This window comes from Manihot esculenta, chromosome 5, assembly GCF_001659605.2.
Source record: "Manihot esculenta cultivar AM560-2 chromosome 5, M.esculenta_v8, whole genome shotgun sequence".
Lineage (NCBI taxonomy): Eukaryota > Viridiplantae > Streptophyta > Magnoliopsida > Malpighiales > Euphorbiaceae > Manihot > Manihot esculenta.
Window position 1 is genome coordinate 22639064 of NC_035165.2, and position 10753 is coordinate 22649816.

Below are 10753 nucleotides of genomic sequence, written 5' to 3' on the forward strand. Positions count from 1 at the left end.
CCAGCATGCAAAACCATGCAACGTTCGGGGGCCGAACTTGAGCTTTCGGAAGCCGAACCTAAAGCACTTTCGGCGGCCGAACTTTACCTTCGGCGGCCGAACATGGCAAACATCCCCATAGTCTGTTCTCTTCAAAACTCAATCCAAAACTCATTCAAACCCTTAAAAAACTTAAAAACATTTAGAAAACTATTCTCTTACCCTTCTAGACAACTCCGACATCCTCGAATTCCACCGGACGGTAAGAATTCCGATGTCTGATCTAGTCGGGTATTACAATTTTACTTTATTTTTATTTTTTATTATTTTTTATTTTTATTTATTTTTTTATAGAAAATAAGATGAAATAGAACATAACTTACTTTTTTTATAGAGCAATAAAAATAATGACTTACCTCCAAAAAGGTTCTTTAAATTTTCAAATTGTACAGAAGGTTCAATCTGCTCCAAAAAATAGTAAATAAATTAAGGGAGATTTACAATTTAGTCCCTGGATATTGCCATTATTAATAAGTTAGTGCCTGTATTTTTAAAAACCTATTAAAACGTCCTTATGTTTTCTTTCTATGAACGAAATAGTCCTTCCATCTATTTTTGCCGTTAAAAATATAGTAAAAGACTAAATTACCCCCCATTATTTTCCTCCTCCTCCTCCTCCTTCCTTTTCTTCTTCATCAATTCTTCCTCCTTCCGCTTCTTCTTCTGCTTCTGCTTCTTCTTCTTCTGCTTCTGCTTCTTCTTCTTCTTCTTCTTCTTCTTCTTTTGCTTCTTTTTTCTTCTTTTTCTTCTTTTTCTTCTTTCTCTTCTTCTTCTTCTCCTTCTTCTTCTTCTTCTTCTTCTTCTTCTTCTTTTTCTTTTTTTTTCTTCTTTTTCTTCTTTCTCTTCTTCTTCTTCTCCTTATTCTCCTTCTTCTTCTTTTTCTTCTTTTTCTTCTTTTTTTCTTCTTTTTCTTCTTTCTCTTCTTCTTCTTCTTCTCCTTCTTCTTCTCCTTCTTCTTTTTCTTCTTTTTCTTCTTTTTCTCTTCTTTTTCTTCTCCTTCTTCTTCTTCTTCTCCTTCTTTTTCTTATTTTGAGGAGGAGGAGGAGGAGGAGGAGGAGGAAGAGGAGGAAAGAAAAGACAGGGACTATTTCGTTGACAAAAAAAAATAATAAGGACATTTTAATAGATCTGAAAAAAGATAGGGACTATTTCGTTGACAAAAAGAAACAATAAGGACGTTTAATATATTTCTAAAAATATAAGGATGGATGATTTCGTTGACAGAAAGAAACGATGAGAAGGGACTATTTTGTTGACGAAAAGAAATGATAAGAACGTTTTAATAGATATGAGAAAAGATAGGGACTATTTTAGTGATCGAAAAAAGTGATAAGGACGTTTTAATAGATATGAAAAAAGATAAAAACATTTTAATAGATTTTTGAAAATGTAAGGACTAACTTGTTAATAATAGCAATATTCAAGGACTAAATAAATGGTTTTATTTGAGGGTAAAATTGGATTTTAAAAATTTTCTCTCTCCTCCTTTATCTAATTTTAACGGAAAAGAGGACGGAAGGACTATTTCGTTGACGGAAAGAAAACATAAGGACATTTTAATAGATTTCTAAAAATACAGAGACTGACTTGTTAATAATGGCAATACTCAGGGACTAAATTGTAAATCTCCCATAAATTAATTAAAACTAAAAATTAAAAGGAAACTTACTCGTGACTCTACAGGCTTGGGCAAGCCTATAACCTTGGGTTGCGTCCCAAGCAGCGCCTTTATTTATTATCCTAGACTAGACTTTAGTGGCATGGTAAGCTTCATCCACTTCCATCTTCATATTCATTCAACACCCAAATTAACTTCATTGCTTTTAAGGTATTCAACTTGGAGGAGATTATGATTGGAAGTGTGTTATTACTTTCCAAAAATGCATATTTGAAATGAGCTGGAAGTATTTTTAACTCAAGTTCTGGTGCCTTATGGCTTGAAGCGCCCAATGACCAGAATATTTTTTCAGTTTCTTCATTAAGTTTAGATGTATTATTGTCAAGGCAGTCCAATATCAAGTTTTCAGTTGGAACTACCTCTAACTTGTCTTCCTTACTTAATTTAAATGCTTCTTGAGTGAGAGGATCAACTATATCTATGCTGCAAAGGGAAAAATTATCATCAGAATGCTTCATTGCATCATAAACATTAAACTTTACCTCTTCTCCATCAAACTCTATTGAAAGTGTGCCTTCGTGCACGTCGATCTTCATTCTAGCTGTGCTGAGGAATGGTCTTCCTAGCAATAAATCTGTAGAGTTGGATGAATTGTTATCTTCCATATCCAGGACAAAAAAGTCAGCTGAAAAAATTAATCTTCCCACTTGGACCAAAACATCTTCCAACACGCCCTTAGGATAAACTATTGATATATCGGCGAGTTGGAGTATAACTTCTGTTTGTTTCAAAGGACCTGCATCCAAAGACAAATAAACTAACAGAGGCATAACATTTATGGAAGCTCCTAAATCACACATTGCCTTCTTGATTTCAAGGTTTTCAACTTTACATGATATCGCAAACATGCCTTTGTCTTTACATTTTTGTGCAATTTTTCTTTGGAGTACGGTTGATACATTCTCCCCTACTATAATATTTTCGTACCTATACAATTTTCTTTTATTAGTGAAAAGGTCTTTTAAAAATTTCGCATACCTGGGTATTTGCTTTATGGTTTCAAGAAGGGGTATGTTTACCTGGACTTTGCGTAAAATCTTCAAGATCTCCCTCTCTTCATTTTCTCTTTTTGATTGAGCAAATCTTTCGGAAAAAGGTGGACGTATTACCTGCATTGGGGATTGTTCTTCCTTAGATTTTTGGGGTTGTTTCTCTTCTAGAATCTCTATTTCTGCTTCTCTCTTCTGGTCTGCCTTACTGCCTTGGGCAAGCTTCTTTGGGTTGGCAGAGTCTAACTCCTTCCCACTTTGCAGCGTAATTGCCAACAGGTTAATATATTTAACACTGATCGCCGACAGGTTAATATATTTAATACTGATCACCGACAGGTTAATTACCGACAGCGCAATTGCCGATAGGTTAATATATTCAAAACGTAGAGGAGTTAACACTGATCACCGACAGGTTAATATAGTTAAGCAGGTGGCCAAAACTGACGAGGAAATGGATGACGATGATGGATCTATTACTGGTTCTAAAAATAGAGAGGTCACCTATGTGGTGAAGAAAATCTTATGCTCAACAAAACAGGAGGATGAGACACAAAGGAGAAAGATTTTCCAGGCAAAGTGTCGAGTAGGAGAGGCAATTTGCAGGCTAATTATAGATAGCTGCAGTTGTGAGAATCTGATGGCTAAGCAATTGGTGGAGAAATTGTAGTTGCCTACATAGTCGCACTCTTCGCCATGTAAAGTCGGATGGATTAAGGAAGGTCCGACAATTAAGGTCAACAAAATATACAGCATGCCTATCTTGATCGGTAAATCTTATACTGAACCTGTTAATTGTGATGTTGTGGATATGGATTGCTGTGGAATTTTGCTAGGTCGCCCTTGGCAATTTGATGTTGATGCTTTATGACTCGCGGTTGTCGAGGCCGGTCAAAAATAACCTTTTTGGTTATCAACAATTTTACAACTGTAGATAGTGGCAAAAGGATCGTATCCACAGGGAATCGATACTTACTTATTTTTCTTGTCAAGACCAAGTAAATAAACAAACAATAAAATAAAAAAGGGGGTTTTGAGATTGTTGAGTTAAACTAAGATTGAAAGCAAGCAAGTAAAGCAAATAATAAAGTAAAGAGAAATCAATAATGAGAAAAACCTAGTTGAAGAATTGGATTCACTTTAGGTGTTGGAATTGATCATTGACACAAAGGTTCTTTTATTAGATTCAATAAATTAGTTATGGAGGTGGAAGACGCTTCTCACCAACCAAATCCCTTCTTAAGCTTAGATTAATTAGGAAACGTCCTCTAATTAATCACTAATTAACAAGTTGCCAAGGAACGTCCTTGGGCCATAGGCAACAAACAACTGTCAATTGCATTAAGAGATAGAGAGACCTAATTCTAGCTACCCAAAAGCTTGGCGATATTGCTAGATTATACAATTTTCCTAGTTTTTACACCAAGTATTCTTATGATTGAATAATTCCAGCAATTACGGACTGAAAATTATCCAAACTAACAATAATTACCTTGCAATCAAGAATCAAGTGGCCAATTTGATCTAAACAATAAAGCAATAATAACTTTAAGCATAAAATTGCATAAATATTGAAAAATAAAAGAAGAACATATAGGTTCAGATCTCCCAATCCATAAACAACCAAAGTTTCACCTTATTCTTCAACTAGAAAAAGGGTTTCAGCCACTCATGGCTGAAACTAACACAAAAATAAAGAAAGAAAGCAAGAAAAGAAAGAAAAAAGGGGCTGGCGCAAGGGCGCAGCTGCTGGAGTGCTTCTGCCACAGGTGTGGTGATCCAAAGATGATCCAAGGATGATTTCTTTGCTGGTTTGCATGCTATTTTATAGCTGAAGAGGCTGCCTTAGGGTTTTTTGATGAGATGGACTCTTTTTCCTATTTAGTCTTGAATTCTTGAAGGGCAATCTTGTCTTTTTATTTCTTGGCTTCCTAAATATGTAGGAGAGCTTGCTGAGGTGTAATTAGGTGTTGCTGAGCTGTCCCACGTGATTGGAGTGCAAGGAGATTCGTGTTTGACTTGGTCTTCAAATTCTGCAGATCTGCTGGTTTTCTGCCTGCTGGTGCTGTTTGCCCAACGTTGTTTGGGCAAACAGCTCGGGCAAACAGTCTGTTTTCCCTGTTGCCTGCGCACTGCTTCCGCCCTGCTGGCCTGTTTGCCCAGTCTGTTTGGGCAAACAGTCTGGTCAAACAACAGATTATTCCTCTTCCATTTCAGCTTCAACTTTGATTTGGGCAAACAATTTGGGTAATCCATGCTTGTACAGTTTTGCTATCTTTTGGGCAGATTTAAGGCCATTTTTGCCAAATTACCATTTTACTCCATTTCCTACAAAATGAGATCAAAACCACAAAATTAGGTAGAAAATATGTAAATTAACATAAATAACAATATAGAAAATGGGTCTAAAAATGGCTCTATCAAATACCCCCACACCTAACCCTTTGCTTGTCCTCAAGAAAATAGACTTAGTCAAACAAGCTTTCTTTACTACTTGATCCTTATTACCACTTTAGTTCTTACTCTAGACCCCTACTTTGAAGCATTGTAGTGAAGAGTGTATGCACCAAGGTTACTTTCCTCTTTTCCTTGTCTCTTTTTACCTACCATGGTTAGGATTTATTTTCCTCAAGAGAGATCATACATGCACATATTATTTGTTAAGACTTTTTCTAGCTTTCAGAGTGACTTGCCCTTACCTTGAAGTACTTTATTCAGGCTTTTGCACTTTAGATCTTGCTTGGCAAGGTCACCAACCTATTTTTGATGTGAAGGTATATATTTTTCAGTTGGTCACCTGTCCAAGTGGCTACTAGCTCTGTTCATAGTCTTTTGACCATTGGAACAGTTTTTAATTTGTGCTTTTGAGGACTTTGCCTTTGCTGAATTTTCTTTCTCTCAATGATTTGGGCAAATCAACACCAATTGCTAAATTAAGTCATGTTAAGTTTATTCACACAACTTTCAATTCATTCTCTCAAATGAGGGTCATCAATATATTTTTCACCATGGCAAGCTTAAAGATTCAATTCAAAAGGAAATTCCCAAAAATGAATACAACTCACTGCAAGTGATTCAACTTAGGTTTAAAGAGTTATCACGTCAATGGGGTCATGGAAAGGAAGCTTATTCAATATAGCCTATGTGTTTGAGTAAAGCATGTCAAAATAGAAAAACTGTGGCTATATGTGTGTGAAGACTGTGGCTATGTGAATGTGTGTGTGTGTGTGTGAATTTAAAGCAAAAATTGAAAAAAAAAAATTCACCTAATGTGTGCTAATTAAAATTAAAGCATAAAAGAAATAAAAAGAAATTAAAAAGAATGCATGAAGCATCAAAATTCAGAGATATGCACCCCCACACCTAGCACATGCATTGTCCTCAATGTATAGAAAAATTAAAGTTCAAAAAGAAAAACTGGTACTTCCCTGGTGTGGTTGTTTGCCCAGGCTGTTTGGGCAAACTGCTGGCCAAATTAGGTGTCTCTGCGTGCAGGTGGCCGAATGTGCTGCACTGGTGGTTGGCCTGCTGGTTGGTAGGCCTGCTGGTCTATCTGCTCTGCTGTTTGCCCAGCTTGTGTGGGCAAACAGGTTGGCCAAGCAGTCTACAACCTGTAAAAGAACTGAAATTTGGAGATGGGTTAAGGCACTGGTTCCTGCACTTCTGGGTTTGTTTACCCTGGCTGTTTGGGCAAACAGTCACATATCTCTGTATTTTTTTTTCTAGCAACAAGCTCAGCTTCTATGGGGGATGACTTAGTGGAATTTCTTCCACCACTTGTACTGCAAACTCCTCATAGAACGGTTTCAGATGATGCCCATTCACTTTGAAGACTTTCCCAGTTTCTATGCTGCGAATATCTACAGCTCCATGGGGATAGGTATTTTCCACAATGAATGGCCCAATCCACCTAGATCGTAGTTTCCCTAGAAATAATTTCAGACGAGAATCGAAGAGTAAGACTTTATCACCAACCTTGAATTGTTTTCTTGAAATCCGCTTGTCATGGAAGGCTTTGGTTTTAGCTTTGTAGTCCCAAGAAGTTTCATAGGCGTCTCGTCTGATTTCTTCTAGTTCTTGAAGTTGTAACTTCCGTTGGGCTCCAGCCTCCTTAAGATCCATGTTGCAATTCTTGACAGCCCAGTAAGCCTTATGTTCAAGTTCAACTGGAAGGTGGCACGATTTTCTATAGACCAGTCTATAGGGGAACATCCCTATGGGTGTCTTATAGGCTGTCCTATATGCCCACAAAGCATCTTCTAATCGTACACTCCAATCCTTTCTATTGGGGCATACTGTCTTCTCTAAGATGGCCTTGATTTCTCTATTACATGCTTCAGCTTGCCCATTCGTTTGAGTGTGGTAGGCCGTGGATGTTCTATGTATGACATGGTACTTTTTGAGAAGGTTTCCTACTACCTTGTTACAAAAGTGAGTCCCTCTATCGCAGATGATTGCTTTGGGGACCCCGTGCCTAGCAAAAATGTTGGTCTTCACAAAATCCACTACCGCCTTTACATCATCAGTTCTTGTTGCTCTAGCTTCTATCCATTTGGATACATAATCTACTGCAAGGATTATATAGGTGTATCCAAAGGATGGCTGAAATGGCCCCATGAAGTCTATGCCCCATACATCAAATATCTCGCAAACCATGATAGGATTTTGAGGCATTTGTTTTTTGTTGCTTAGATTCCCAATTTGTTGGCATCAAGCACATGATCTGCAAAACAAATAGGCATCTCGAAAAATGTTAGGCCAAAATAATCCACTTTCGAGGATTTTGTGGGCTGTCTTTCGTGGACCAAAGTGGCCACCACAACTGTATGAATGGCAGAATGTAAGGACTGAGGTTATCTCATGCTCTGGTATGCATCTCTTTATCACTTGGTCGGAACAATGTTTCCAAAGGTATGGCTCATCCCAAACGTAGTACTTTGCTTCCTTCTTTATTTTGTCTTTTGTGTGTTTGGACGTATCAGATGGTAAGTTATCTGTGGCTAAGTAATTCACAATGTCTGCGTACCACGGCTCGTCAGTTTGGGCATAGAATGACTGTTCATGGAAGTGATTCTCATGTTCTGGAGGTTGCTGTATGGACAAATAGGATTCTGCCTTGTCTTGCTGTTTGGGCAAACTGCCCTTCTGGTACAATCTGCATAGCTTGTTTGGGCAAACCGCAACCTTCTGGTACAATCTGCATAGCTTATTTGGGCAAACAAGCTTCTGCCTTCTTTTCCTCTGTTGGTGGTTTGGTGAAACAGCAGCTCACCTGTGCCAGCAATCTGGTTGTGCTGGACTTTGCCCTCTCCTACTATTTGGGAAAACAACAATCTGCTTGATGCTTTTCTGCTGGTTTTTCAGGTGAACAGTGTTCTGTCGAAGCTGTTTGGGCAACTGGTGCGGGCAAACTGAGTTCTTCTTGCTGGATTGACTTGTGCAGTCTGCATTCTGTCTTAGTTGGCTGTTGAACCTGTTTGGGCAAATAGGGGCTTGCCTGTACTGCCCTTGCTGGCTATTTGGGCAAACAGCAGTCTGTTTGTTCTGCCTTCTGTCTGCTTGTTTGCCCAGTCTGTTTGGGCAAACAACAGTCTGTCTTTTGTGTGCAGCAGTCCATTATTGTGTGTTGCAGCTCCACTTAGCTCTTTTCATCTTCTTGGCTGTCCTCCCTACAAAAATCATTGGTTAGCATATCATTTTGATTCATATCAAAAATTTCTTGACTCAAGCAATCAATGATGTCTAAACCATAAACGGGGAACATGTCATGGGGATATTTCATAGCATCATAAACATTGAATTTTATTACTTCCCCTTCAAATTCCATGGTTAATGTGCCATCATGCACATCGATTTTAGTTCTGGCCGTGCTCAAGAAGGGTCGTCCAAGCAATATGTCAGAGGTGGTGTTGCTATTGTCTTCCTCCATGTCAATCACATAGAAATCTGCTGGGAAGACGAGTTGATCTACTTGGATAAGAACATCTTCAAGAAAGCCTTTGGGATATACCACAGATCTATCAGCCAATTGAATAACCACTCTAGTTTCCTTTAGTGCACCTGCATTCAAAGAGTTATAGATGGAAAGAGGTGATAGGCGGTTGTCGAAGCCGTCAAAAATAAACCTATTAAACAATCAACAATAAACTTGTAGATAGTGGCAATAGGGTCGAACCACAGGGAATTGACACTAAAGATCTTCCTAATAATAACCAAGATGAGTAAATAACAAATAATTAAAATAGGGGGGTTTGAGTTGATGAACTAAATAGCAAAAGAAAGCAATAATTTAAAGATGAGTTAATCAATAAGAGAAAAGCTTCTAGTTGAAGTATGGATCTTATTTCAGATTGTTTAGAATTGATCATTGATTCTTTAACACTCCTATTTATTCCAATAAATTAGTTTTGGATGTAGAAGACGCTTCTCACAATCCAAATTCCTCCTTAGTTCTAGTTTGATTAGGAAACGTTCGCTAATCAAACACTAGTTAACAAGTTGCCAAGGAACGTCCTTGGGGCATTATAGCATCGAACAACTGTTAACTGCATTAAGACTTAGAGAAACCTAATTCTAACCTTGCCAACCGCGTGGTCAAGTTTAGATCATGCAACTTGATTAAATGTGAGTTTAAACAATTCAAGCAATTACGGACCTAAATCATTCAAACAATTTATCACTTTAGCAATTTAAAAGCAATGGGCCCTTATTGATTCTAAAAGCAAAGTAATAATTATGGAAAAGATCAGATTGCATAAATATTGAAATAAACAAGAGTTCAACAATGGAGTATTAAATCTCCCAATTCATCACAAAATCTGAAATTCACCAACTTCAACTAGAAAAGAAAAGAGTTTAGCCACTCATGGTGGACTAAATACACAAAAAGATGAAAGGAAAAGAAAAAGGAAGATGCTGGAGAGTTTCTGGCGAGTTCAATTCCTCCACAGAAGATGTTATTGCTGGTTTGGAGGCTCTCCTTTTATAGCTGCAGAATTTCTCTCCATCTAGGGTTTTGAAATCCCTCTTTGATTTGGTGTTTGACTCCTATTTTGATGTTGATTTTAATTGCAATTGGAATTCCTTGGATGAGAGACTCTTTCGTGGCTCTTGGTTTTGTGTTGGAAGTGATTGGATTGGATTTGGACTTCTGAAAATTCGGATTTCTGTTTTCTGTCCATTTTCCCGCTCTGCTGTAAGTTTCTGCTGTCAAAGTGATTTGCCCGGTGATTTGAGCGAGCAGTGGGCAAATCACTGGGCAAATCACTGCCTCTGTGAGTCAGTCCTCTATGTCTCTGCGAGTGATTTGGCCAGTGATCTTCGAGTGTCTGGGGCAAATCACTTGGCAAATCACTGCTGCCTGTTGCCTCCGGGTTTCTCCTTTAGCTTGATCTGGGCAGTGATTGGAGCAGATATCTGGTGATCTTGGGCAAATCACTGGGCAAATCATCCTTTTGTGAATTTTCTGCACTTTTTCTTCCATTTTTCAATTTCTTCTTTTTCTGAAAAAACAAGATAAAAACTATAAATTAAACTGAAAAATGTGTAAATAAGCAATAATAATTATGATAAAAATGTGGCTAAATTATGCTTGATCAAATACCCCCACACCTAGCTTTTTGCTTGTACTCAAGCAACAAATAACTTAGCCAATCAAGCCCCCTTTTTCCTTAGAGCCTAAGTACCACTTAATCAGCCCCCCCTAGACTCCTAATCTGAATTATCACAGTATAGAGTACATGCACTAAGGTCATCCTCTCCTTTCCTTGTTTCCTTTCACCTACCATGGTCAAGAGAAAGGTTTTTGAAACAATCATGCTTATTACTTTATGTTAGTTTTAATGCAACCCCTAGGAGTGACTTGCCCCTTTTCTTCTCTATTTCTTTTTTTGTTTTTATTTTCAGCAGCACTTATTCTTATCCTTGCCTGAAAAAGTCACTAACCTTTTTACGCGATTGTGTACATGGGTGATACACCCCCGGTTACTCAGTTAGTCACTTGTTCAAGTGGCTACTAGCTCTGTTCATAGTCTAGACCATCGAAACT